Source organism: Pongo abelii, chromosome 6 (assembly GCF_028885655.2).
Source record: "Pongo abelii isolate AG06213 chromosome 6, NHGRI_mPonAbe1-v2.0_pri, whole genome shotgun sequence".
In the NCBI taxonomy this organism is placed as follows: Eukaryota; Metazoa; Chordata; class Mammalia; order Primates; family Hominidae; genus Pongo; species Pongo abelii.
In genome coordinates, this window is record NC_071991.2 from 105,440,462 (window position 1) to 105,453,464 (window position 13,003).

At 40.1% G+C, this 13,003-nt stretch overlaps 1 protein-coding gene across 39 annotated transcripts in view; it reads right to left on the reverse strand.

The window, feature by feature from the left end:
• Positions 1-13,003, reverse strand: part of NRCAM (neuronal cell adhesion molecule) — a 314,284-nt gene that overhangs the window by 281,915 nt on the left and 19,366 nt on the right. Inside the window, exon 1 of one of the 39 annotated variants that reach the window (XM_054559658.2) lies at positions 6,276-6,579. The exons of the other annotated variants lie outside the window; for them this stretch is intronic. The gene's annotated coding sequence lies outside the window, so the exon portion shown is untranslated. Of the gene's footprint in view, positions 1-6,275; positions 6,580-13,003 lie in introns of those variants that run through there. 39 annotated transcript variants of the gene reach the window in all.

Here is a 13,003-nt window from a genome sequence, read left to right on the forward strand (position 1 = left end):
TATTCAATCACAACTTAAGAAAAATCACTTGAGTAGTAACCACTGACAGAGTAAATCATTTTGCTCTTCAATCATCTTGCATTTCTGACCAAACTGCACAGTTTATTTTGAGAACTCTGTGGTTTTAGTTCAGGATTTTAGGAGTCTAGAGAGACTTCTGACCTGCCCTGTGGAGATTAACGACATATTTAATTCTGTTTGTCTAACAGCAGGCAAAAGATCTGACTAGCAGAATGGCAGCAACCTTTTCCATTAAAACAAAGGTATGTTTATGGCATGCCACATACAGTGGAACGGTAGTCAAAATAGTCAAAATAGGTCTATGGGAAGTGGGGATTCCAACCTCCTCCACAGCAAAATACATTTCATTGATAATGCCTCCTCCAAGAGCCACTTCACGAGTTCTTAGGTCAGAGTATGCTCTTCCCTTCTGTCTCTCTTTTCTAAGCTGCAATACCAGTCACACGGCCTTCAAGCTCTATGTTCCATTCTACAATAAATGTTTCAAATAAATTCCATCATGACTTAATGTTCTAAGCTTAAAATGCCATGTTATAGTAGCTAACATTTATTTAGTGCTATATGCCAGGCAGTGCAGTAAACACTTTACATGGATTATCTTATTTCATCAACTGTTTTGGGAGGTGGGACTATTATTACCCCTATTTTCACACATTAAAAAATCAATGCCAAAGAAACTAAAAATCCTGCTTAAGGTCACCCAACTAAGTCACTTACTGAATACTCACTTACTGTATCCCTTTGGCCCAAGCTCTTTTACGTATATGAAATCTTTCAAACAAACTGAGAAGCAGAGTGTATAATATAAAATACATCACCCAGCTCTGACAAGTACACTTAAAGTAAAAGATACAGGTCATCCTTTACATAAGATACATTTTAAAGTACAATGGGGTTTCTCAATCAAAAAGAAAAGGGCAATAGGAAGCTGAGGACTGAAGTGAATCTACACCCCCATAAAGAAAGTCCTACTAAGCACAGTGCCAGGCATTGACAAGGTGCTTAATAAAAAGTTCACTGAACATGTAACAGTATTTTCCTACCTAAATATATAAAAGAGGCCAGAGAAGATCATCTGAATAAAAATGTGACTGTCCAATGAGGAGCAATTCAGCCATGTTCTGTAGTGAAGAGTTACCCTTTCCCACCTGCCCTGACTCCCACCTTCCGTGGCTGCAGTAGGGTGGTCTTCTCATTTCAGCCACCCATCTTAGCCTCCAGCAGCCAAGAGAAGGGGCCACTGCACAGGCTGAGTGCAGGGGAAAGCATCCTGCCTCCTGCCCAGGGGAACCTAGGCAGGATGTGCAATAGAGTTAAAGACGGTGGTTACCTCTGGAGAGAAGGGAGGGGGATATAGTTGAGGATGGGACTTGAGAGCTATTGGTGACTTTCTGCATCTTCAGCTTGGTAGAGAGGACGATGATTCTCATTATGTCCCTCTTTATCTTTTTGCATATATGGAATAATGAAATATACACATAATACAAAGATCAGAGGTAGCCGAGGGGAGAAAGGATAGTGAGTCAGGAAAGGAAGTAAACGAAAGCGTAAGAAAGATGAAAAGTAAGAAGGAAGGGAAAGTGAAGGAGAAAGAGTCAGGTGGATTGGGTAGGAAGGGAGGACTGAGGCAAGAACACAGCCTTCAGCAAGGATCTCTTAACAAAAGTGGGGATGGGGGTGGAAATCACCTGATTCAGAGAGGAAAGGACGAGGCACACATAAAATGAGAAAATCATGAGTGAATGATGAGATAAAAATAAAAGGTAACTTCAAATATGACTATGTGCTTTGAGCTTGCGTTAAAAGAGAACTTCAGCAGTGGGAACAGAAAAGGTTTGACTGATGAGGGAAGTTCCAAAACACAAAACCAAGAAGCACCTCAGTCGTTGCATAAGTCTATATTCCAGATAACAAAGACACATGTTAATACTTTAAGCTCTGAACTTTATTTTTGGTGGCAATCGTGCTAAAACATATTACACTTCATGACCTTCTTAAACAGAATCTGACCTGTTCTCTACCACTCAGTGTCATCACCAAGAACCTGGGTGATAACACTCAGGGGCTATTGCTTGCTGTGGGAGGGCTAGGGCCCCCGCCTCCCAGGCTAGAAACACCTAGCTACAGGGAAGCCACATAACTGACATATGCTGACATCAGAGAGTTGAAATCCTTTTTCTGGAAGTTGATCTTAAAGTTTGGCCCCAATGAACACAGGGACCAATCCCACATCTAAATCTGTTAATACCACTGTCATCCCCTCTTCTCCATGTGCTTCTCCCTCTCTTCCAAAAGGAAAGCACATATTCCAAATGTGCCCCAGGGCAGTTGTTCTGATGATCAATCACACTCACCTCTTTGAGCCCACCGACCTTGGATTATGCACTCACATGAAAGAAAAGAAACCTTATCCCTTCACAGCCAGAAATCTTCGGTCCCCAATGTAGCCCAGTGCTGACTGACCAGTTAGAGCTTATCAGGTTTCCTACCAGGAGTGGGGCATCTAAGAGAGCTGGTGAGAAGGGAGTGAGCTAGAAACTGCCCCCTCAGCCCCACGTGGTCTTCCTGGTGAAATAACTGAGAAGGTAGCCATTCTGTTTAGTAAGAAAGATGAGGTACTGGAAAAACTGCCTGTGCGGTGGCTTCCAGGAAGCTCTGGAGAGAGGGAAGTCGGTCAGAGGTATGGCTGGTGTCTCAAACTGATAATTACAGTACATCAACTAATCATTTGAATAAAGGGATGTGTTGCCCATCAGGCAAGAAAGCAAAGATGTGTGGAAGCAGAAAGGGGCCCTTTACACAATATGTTAAAACACATCATTTTCAGACTTCATAGTTTTTGTCAGTGGGGTTTACACTATTGTTCTTGATTTTTAAAACTGAATGTAGGTTAGTCCTATCTACACCTGGAGTCCAATGCTTCTCAAAGGTGCCTGAGTGAATAGTCATTTCAGCGAAATTGAATAATTTATTCTATCATGAAAATATCGGGGGGAAAGAATGTACTGGAAACTGACCTGTCTTTAAAACATGTATAATTATTAAATCCCAAATCTGCATGTTATTTTTGAGCAGCAATATGACTATAGCTGTATGAGTCCAATGTATAATAGAGTATATATGAAATATACATTACATTAGTGTATTCGTTTTGTTTCATCTGCAGCCTTTCTCAAGCAGCGGGATTCCACTTACTTCTGAGAGAATTAAGCTCTGGAGAAAATTATTTGCATGATTATTTTCTCAATTCTCTCAAGGATGGTACATAGCTAGTGCATAGATAAGAAGTTAATTCATTACATTCAATTAATGCCTTAGGACATTAGAATTCAGTAAAGTCTTCCCCCAACCCCTCGATTTCATGGAAATTTTTTGTAAGCATGTGCACATGAGCAATTTTCTGGGGTGAGATGTCATAGCTTTCATCAGATTTTTTTTTATTTTTTTTATTTTATTTTATTATTATTATACTTTAAGTTTTAGGGTACATGTGCACAATGTGCAGGTTAGTTACATATGTATACATGTGCCATGCTGGTGTGCTGCACCCATTAACTCGTCATTTAGCACTAGGTATATCTCCTAATGCTATCCCTACCCCATCCCCCCACCCCACAACAGTCCCCAGAGTGTGATGTTCCCCTTCCTGTGTCCATGTGTTCTCATTGTTCAATTCCCACCTATGAGTGAGAACATGAGGTGTTTGGTTTTTTGTTCTTGCAATAGTTTACTGAGAATGATGATTTCCAATTTCATTCATGTCCCTACAAAAGACATGAACTCATCATTTTTTATGGCTGCATAGTATTCAATGGTGTATATATGCCACATTTTCTTTTTCTTTTTTTTTTGGCTTAAAACAACACAGATTTATTATTTCACTGTTACGGAGATCAGCAGTCTGAAATGGATTTCACGGGGCTAAAATCAAGGTGTCAGCAGGGCTATGTTCCTTCTGAAGGCTCTATGGGGAATCTGCTCCCTTGCCTTTTCCAGCTTCCAGATGCTGCCTGCATCCTTGACTCATAGTTCCTTCCTCCATCCTCAAATCCTTTTATTATTATTATTATTATTATTATTATTATACTTTAGGTTTTATGGTACATGTGCGCAATGTGCAGGTAAGTTACATATGTATACATGTACCATGCTGGTGCGCTGCACCCACTAACTCATCATCTAGCATTAGGTATATCTCCCAATGCTATCCCTCCCCCCTCCCCCCACCCCACAACAGTCCCCGAAGTGTGATGTTCCCCTTCCTGTGTCCATGTGTTCTCATTGTTCAATTCCCACCTATGAGTGAGAATATGCGGTGTTTGGTTTTTTGTTCTTGCGATAGTTTACTGAGAATGATTTCATCAGATTTTTTAAAAGATTATGACCCAAAAGGTTAAGAACCACTTTGCTAGAATATTAGTAAGATTATAAGAAAATATGATTATAATGGAAGAGAATAACTCAGAAGAAGTGGAACATTAAAAGACAGTTTTATTTTCCCAACTTTCATAGATATTTCCAAATTCATTTAGATTATTTTCTCCCAATGTACATGGAGATTGAGACCCCTGCACAATACTAAATCCCAAAGATTTATCTCCTATGACTCTGCAAAGTGGGAATCTGGCCCCAGAAGAGATGATACATGTGCAGTGTTTTAAATCAGTGGGTTTTATATGTGGTGATTTGGGAGGGCTTTCAGGTTCAAAATCATAGTGTGTCCATTTTCCTCACAATCTACTATGAGTCTGTCAAGATACAGAAATATATCCCAAAATTTTGCTGCCTCAAATAATTATCCCTGACTTTATAGTTCTTACATATATTTAAAACATACTTTCATCCACTGAATAGATCCAAATTCAAGGTTATAAATTAAATTACAAAATAGCAACCACCTAAACACAAAAAACTATCACATTGACCTGTCTGGCTCTAGAGACGATATTGGCAAACCATGTGTTGTTATTATTATCATGACAGATTAACTGTTGACACTGTACACTGTCTAGGTGCATCCTGAACAGAAATGGCTGGAGAGTACATGGTTCACACATCGGACAGAAGTCCAATTACTAAGGAAAGCCTCAGAGACTTCCTCTCAAGAGGGCTCTGTATTCTCTCACTGCCACTATTGCTCCTGGCTTTCTTTTGAGTCTAGAGCAACTGGCCTAAACTGCTGTTTTATTTATGAGACAGGAATTTTTTTAATGTATATCATACAAAGATGACACTAATGCATTAATCATTTTTAAAAAGGGATTCAGATTTTCAAGAGAGTACAGTGAATGACTCCAGGCATGCCTGAAACAGGTCTGATTATGTCTGTGTGACTAAGACAATAGCTACATCTCTGTCATCAGAACTAGACATGAAGCAGAATGTGGTTACGTGTCTAATTTTATGTTCATTTTATGAGCTGCAGCTACGCAACTCTTTCACATATTATAGTCTCTTATAAATGTATATGCACCCCTCTCCCCCAAAACTCTAGATGTTACATGGGGACAATAAAACACACCTTCTTCATTACTGTGCTCTAGGCACAAGGCTTAAACAGAGTGAGCACTTGATACTTCCCCTTTATTTTAATTGTCCAAAATAACTGGTTAACCAAATGCCTTTATAGTTCATAAAGCATTCAAATGCATAATGCCCACAGGGAAATCCATTTTACTCTGACCAGATGAAGTCTGCACCATTTTTCTTTCTCTGAGCAGAAGCCTCATTCAGGGTAAGGCTGAAGCCCACCCCACTTATAAAACAAGAAGGTCTAAGATGGGGGTGAAAAGCCAGCTACATTGATCAGAGGAGGCCCTGACTTCTTTTCCCCATCAGCAGATTAAGACCACCTGTCATTTGGCCTGAACAAAAGGCACACAAGCACATTTTATTAAGCAAGCAAAACATGTAATTATCTCCACAACCCAAAATTTGTTTTTCAAATATTTGTAAAACCAGACTTCAAAGGCCATAAATATTGATGGAAGTGGGTCGGCAACAATGTGTAAAACACTGTGGGATGTTCAGATGATACATGCATCCTGCTTACAGCCGGCAGTTTACTATTCTTTGAACAATGCTTTCATCATCTTAGTTATTGAATCAAAGTCTGTTATTGCTCCCCATTGTGCAGTGGGGTACCAACTTTTGACTAAGGAAGTTTATTACAACTTGATCCACTTTATTCATCCAATCTACTTCTCCATATTCCGGCACCAAAGCTCTGCTCTACTCAAGCCAGTATTACTTACTGCTTCATGAGCATGCCTTTCCTCTAGAATGCCCACTCTCTAGGCTCCTCACTCCAAATCCTAGGGCACCTGAAGGCCCATCTCCATTCCTTTTTCTTCTAGGAAGCCTTCTTCACCCTTGCCACTTCCAGGAATTACTCCTTCTCCGAAGACCCAGGGCATGCATAGTCTCTTCTCCAAAACCTAGGGCTTAATTAAGGAACAATACAGGCAGATCGAATTATTTCTGGTGTGCTAGTCCTCGCTCCTCAACTCCATGAGTTCCTAGAAAGCGAACACTCCCTGTGCCTCTGACAAGGCTGCTGTAGTTGAATAAATAATGGATAAATTGCCTCACCCATGTTTTTACCAACAAAAAAAATATATTCTTGAGTTTAGTGGTTCTCAAACTTGAGCTTGCATCAGAATCACCTGGAGGGCTTGCTTAAAACAGATTGCTGGGTGCCACCTCCAGAGTTTCTGATTCAGTAGGTCTGGGATGGGGCCTAAGAATTTGCAAGTCTACAAAGTTCCCAGATGATGCAGATGGTGCTGGTTTGGGGACCACATTTGAGAACTCGTAGTATGACTCACTTACAAGAGCAGAAGATTCTAAGCAGCAGGAAAAAGAATATAGCATAAAATACTGGGAAAAGCACACGGCAGGAAGACAGAAGAACTAGCTTCTTGGCTTGTCCTCTTACTAGCCACTACCTGGCCATGGCAAGTCATGGTTTTAGTTTACTTTCTCATGTGTAAAGTTAGAACAATATTGTCTACCACACTGCCTAAGACTGTTGCCAGAATCCAGTGGGATCAAATGAGATTAATAAGGAACAAATATATATGAAAGCAACTTGTAAAGTAAGTTACTTTACAAGTGTGCCTGGCACATTACAGGTGTTTCATAAATATTTATTGAATTTAGTTATTGTTCGGCCCAATATTTCAACTTTAAGTCAAGTTTTTTGAGACATAGATTTGTTCTTCAGTTCCAATGGCTGGAGAGATACTTTTATGAAGATTAACAATTACAAGTACCACCAATTTTACCTTTAAGAAAAAGAATTTATTTATGATTTTACCATGCTCACTTCACTAAAAATAGCTAAACTCTACCATATTCTCTGCTTATATATAAATACTTCAAAAAAGAGATCAGAACCTTGAAATCCTTTACTCAAAAGCAAGCGATAACCATTAATATAAAAATCTTGCCAATTCTTTGTCTAGAAATTATTGGCTGGCAAACAAAAGTGATTGTTTTAAAAGTAAACAGCAAATCCAAGAAACTCCATTAAAAGTAAACAGCAAATCCAAGAAACTCCACCAAATACAGTTATTTCAATCTTGCTCTTGATTCATTGTCCTTAACTATTTTACTGCCATATCTTATTTCATTTGAGTGATTAATCATCAATCAAATTTCAAGGCTCCCCTGTGGCCTCATAACCTGCCAATTAGGAAAATGAAATGTCTCCTTTGCCAGAGCTAAGATCCATGACCTTCTAAAGTATGTATAATAAAAAGGGGTCATGGGTCATTAATGACAAGTGGGCTTTGTGATGGATGACTAAAACCAGAGAAAGGACAAGATAAAGCAAAAGGAGAAACGTTTTAGAACTTCATAGAAATAGAAAGGATATAAGAATCTAGAAATATCTTCAATGACATTAGTCACAACACCATGCTATTTATTATATTATATTATACATATAAAAACCATTCATAGTTTTTCTACACACTGTTGAGAAAAGAAAAAGTGGCCTTTAAGTATATTTTTCGCTAAAAATAAAAAACAGCTAGCATGGTGAAAAAAATTGATTAAATAACCTGTATCAGTTGTGCCTAAATATATTAGTGAAAGTATACAGATGTTGGCATTTTTGCCCTGTTTTTTCTTCCATGATACATATTTTAACATTCTAATGAAGAGGAAAAGCATGTAGACCAATCTGCTGCCCCAAGGAGTAGAGAGCGAGGGCTTTGCACAAGTGACCTTTCAGCTTGTGAGAAGACTGTATGTTCCTGTGAATAAACTCACAGAGGCTGCAAATCAAACAATGCTGAGATCCTTGGACAAAAGGAAGGCAGAGGAGGAGAAAGGGCAAGAGAAATTGACAGGCCTAATAGAGAAGGGTCCCTTCTGTGGGCAAATCTGTAATACACCAAAAATAAAAGCTTTTACAGAAATTGTCATTGGTATCAATGTAACTAGCTTTATGAAGTTCAATAAGTATGTTTAATAAAAGATGGGGCTCCATTTCTTTCAGATTTTGAAATTTTTCATACTCTTTCTTTTTCTCCCATCTTACTTCGTTTGCACCTATTTTCAGTTCCTGTTTGGTTGGCAGAAGAGTGGAGACATTTATTGATCAGAGGTCAAAATCCACAATACTTGGTAAAGACAAGAAAAAAAATTTTTGGAATTTTGACATGCCATTGTGACCTAAAATTTTATTTTCTTTTTTTCTTTTTTTTTAAAGGCTTCCAAGGATTGTCAAGGGTCCCATTTCTCCAGACCATAAAGAGGAAACTCAGTAATCCCGCACAAGCACTGTTTTGTTCAGAGGGCATGGTGAAATATACATTATGTTCTAGGTATGTCCTTAATTGACAACATTTAATTTTTAAAAATTTAAATTGCAAAACAATACCAACAGTCAATGTGAAGGAATCTCCTGTTTAAACTGGATTTTAAACCGGGTGTTTCTTTTTTTTTTGTGAGACAGAGTCTCACTCTATCACCCAGGCTGGAGTGCAATGGCACGATCTTGGCTCACTGCAACCTCTGCCTCCTGAGTTCAAGTGATTCTCCCGCCTCAGCCTCCTGAGTAGCTGGGATTACAGACGCCCGCCACCACGCCCGGCTAATTTTTGTTTTATTAGTAGAGACAGGGCTTTACAATATTGGCCAGGCTGGTCTCAAACTCCTGACCTCAGGTAATCCACCCATCTTTGCGTCCAAACTGTTGGGATTACAGCATGAGCCATTGCGCCGAGCCCGGATGTTTCTTTTAAAAATACACGCTCCCCACACAAAACAAAGACTGGAATTCATTTTTACTTTGCCAATTGCAAATTATTAAATTGCAAACAATCCAAGATAATTGTTTCAGGGTGCCCATGATGTTTCCTCACATAGGTAGGTAAGTTCCCCCAGTGACATGTACGGTGATTTTTTCATTATTCATTCAACACATATTTACTGGGATCCTAAGGTGTACTGGGTACTATTTTATGTGTTGGGATGCAAAATCTCTGGCCTGTGCAGCTTAAACTTCTACTGGGAAGAGACAAGCTAAATAAGAAAATTATGCAGTATTTAAAAAGTGGTAAGTACAACAGAAAATGAAAACACTACAGCAAGCTAAAGCGAATCAGGAGTAAGGGGTGAGGAGGTGAAATTTAAATAGGGTCAGCAGCTCAGATCTCATTAAAAGGTGACATCAGAGTAAAAATGTGAAAGAGGTGACAGAGAAATGGACAAACAGACCTAGGGAAAGAAGGTTCTAGACACAGGGCACAGCCAGTGCAAAGGCTGATGGCAGAAGCAATGCCTGGTGTGGTCGAGGCTGAGCACAGGGGCCGCAGAGCTAAGTTGGGGGGTGCACAAGGAAAGATGAGGCCAGAGAGGCAGCAGGGGTCATGTCCTGTAGCATGTTGTGGGTTTGGTTTGTTTTCGTTTTTGGTAAGAATCTTGCTTTTTCTAAGAGGAGTGGGTTGGTATTAAAGTTATTTACAGTGTCATGATCTTACTTTCATTGTTAAAGGATCCTCTGTTTGCTATGTTGAGAAGATGTAGCACCAAGGATAAAAGTAGAGAGAACAGGAGGCTTTCACAATATCCAGGCATGAGACCACAGTGGCTTGATCCAGGATAGAACCAGTGGTGATAGAGGGAAGGGGTCCACTTCCAGATATATTTAGAAGGTAGAACAAACAGGGATCTCCCGATAGATTAGATGTAGGGTATGGAAGAAAGGAAGGAGTCAAGCATAACTTCAAAAATTTTGACCCATGCAAGTGAAAGGACAGGGCTGCCAGAAACAGAGATGAAGCAAGTCCAGGCTGGGGAGAAGAGCAGGCAATCAGTTTGGAAGACATTAAATACAAAATACTTCTTTTAATATATCTAGTGGCTAGAACCAAGTAAATACAGATAATCTCTCAATCATCCAAAATAATTAGTTATGTACACACACACACCTCTTTGCCTGTGAATATTCTGATTTCTCTGCCTAAGATGCCGTTTTACCTCCTTTCAGTCTGGCAAACTTCTAATTATTTTCCAACAGCCAGGTCAAAAACCACTTCCTCTGTGGTGATTTTCACAACTTTCCCAGCAAGAGGAAGCCATGGCTACCTCTGTTCTTCAACAGCGTTTGGTAGCTGCTGAAACTCCAGCACCCAACCCATACTGCACTGTAAGGTTTTGCTTGCAGGTTCCTCTTTCCTCTGAACTGAAAATCCATAAGCTCCAGGTGCATGGATCATTGAGGTGTCCCCTAGTGTATTAATTAGGATAATTCATGCCTGTCATGTACATGTTTGCTGAATGAATAAAGAAACAATACTAATACTTGCCACCATCTTTCACTTTTTCAAGGCATTCTGACTTATTACCTCATTTTATCTCCATAATAATCCTGAGAAGAAAGGGCAGCATGGTTTATGTCAGCAGGGAAAATGAAGCTCAGAGAGCTTGACTTGCCCAAGGTCATGTTATTTCATGGCAGACTGATCTCCAGCCAAAGCCTCCTCCTGTCTCTTTGTCCAGTGCTTTTTCCACCAGACTGTGCCACTTCCACTGCCACAGGGTCTGGTCATGCTGCCAACATCAGCACCCTCCCTGCCATTACATACATCTTGTGTTTGGGAAATCTAGACCTTGGGTGGCACTGTGGCAAAGGCTTCAGCAGCTCCTCAACAACTGACTACTGTCTTTAGTTTTGATCATGATTCATAATTCCTGTCAAAAGAGCAGAGGACAGTAATGGCATCAAATTCACAGGATTGGCTGGGTGTGGTGGCTCATGCCTGTAATCCTAGCACTTTGGGAGGCCGAGGCGGGAGGATCACTTGAGCTCAGGAGTTCAAGGCCAGCCTAGGCAACATAGTGAGACTTCATCTCTACAAAAAAAATACAAAAATTAGCCAAGCACGGTGACCTGCACCTGTAGTCCCAGCTACTCAGGTGGCTGAGGTAGGAAAATCACTTGAGCCTGGGAGGTTGAGGCTGCAGTGAGCTAGGATCATGCCACTGCACTCCAGCCTGAGAAATAAAGTGAGATGCTGTCTCAAACAAATAAACAAAAATACACAGGTTATATATTTTTAAAAGCATAACCCAAAATGGGACAAGGCAGTATTTCCAAAAGTTAGTGTTAAAAGATTTATTGAGGACTATGCAAGCCAAACCAAAAGGTAGAGACAAGGGTAACTTGGCTTTTGTGAGTCAAGCTATTTTAAGTACCAGTCACTTCTTTTCCCAACCTGTCAAAGTTTTAAAGTTATCAGATAGGTGCAAGTTCCAAAGGTTAGCAGGGGAGGGAAGACGACAGGCACGAGGAAGAGCTGCTAAGAAAGGTATTCAGGATTTTAGCGGATAGCCACTTGTGTCAGCAGTTGCTGGATTTGTTTGGATCGCCGTTTTGCATGGATTGTCCTTACAGAATGTTTACCGTCTCAACCACTAAATCTTTATCCTATGTCCACTATGTCAGCTATTCTACAAGCTTTAAAATAGGATAAGGAATAAAGAAAAGGTTAATGTCATTGATCCTTTAATATGGATTACTTAAAATGCAATTAATGGCTATTTCCACTGACTCTTCAGAGACAAGATTAGAATCCTGTAAATTATGCAAAATGATATTTTCTTCTTGTTCGAAGAATTGGTATAACAAGACTATGGATTTCTACGAAACAGTAAGCAGGAGCATAAGCATAAGCATCTTTGCTCCAACACTAAGTGGCTAGCTGGAACAATGGAGGATTCTCAAAGTTATCAAAAACCCAGTAAATGGACATGTTGAAAATTTGTTGACATACTTTGAGTATTTAGTGTGCACACTGAAGAGGAAATCGAAGGGTTCTCTCACACTGCAATACAGACATGGCAAAAAAAGAAGCAGAAAAACTGGAGTCTCGGCTGGGAGCGGTGGCTCACACCTGTAATCCCAGCACTTCGGGAGGCTGAGGAGGGCAGATCACTTGAGGTCAAGAGTTCGAGACCAACCTGGCCAATATGTGAAACCTCATCTCTATTAAAAATATAAAAATCAGCCAAGTGTGGTGGAAAGCACCTATAGTCCCAGCTACTAGGAAGGCTGAGACAGCAGGATGACTGGAACCTGGGAGGCAGAGGTTGCAGTAAGCACCACTGCACTCCAGCCTGGGTGACAGAGTGAGACTCTGAAAAAAAGAAAGAGAGAGAGAGAGAGAGAAAGAGAAAGAGAAAGAGAAAGAGAAGGAGAAAGAGAAAGAGAAGGAGGAGGAGGAGAAAGAGAAAGAGAAAAGAAAAACTGGGCTCTGTCCATTTTGTGTTTTGGCCCAAAGATAAAATAATTTCAACCAAATGTTTCCTGAAGTACCCGTAAGTAGGCCTAATCATACTTGGAGCAAGAGTGCAAATGGAGGCTCTCTTTGTTCCCACCCATCCCAGTCCTGCTTCTATGCTTCTGTGTGTAGAATCCCAGCTTAAAGGTCCAAGCTTTCCAAGCATTGTCTTCCATATCCCCCCAACT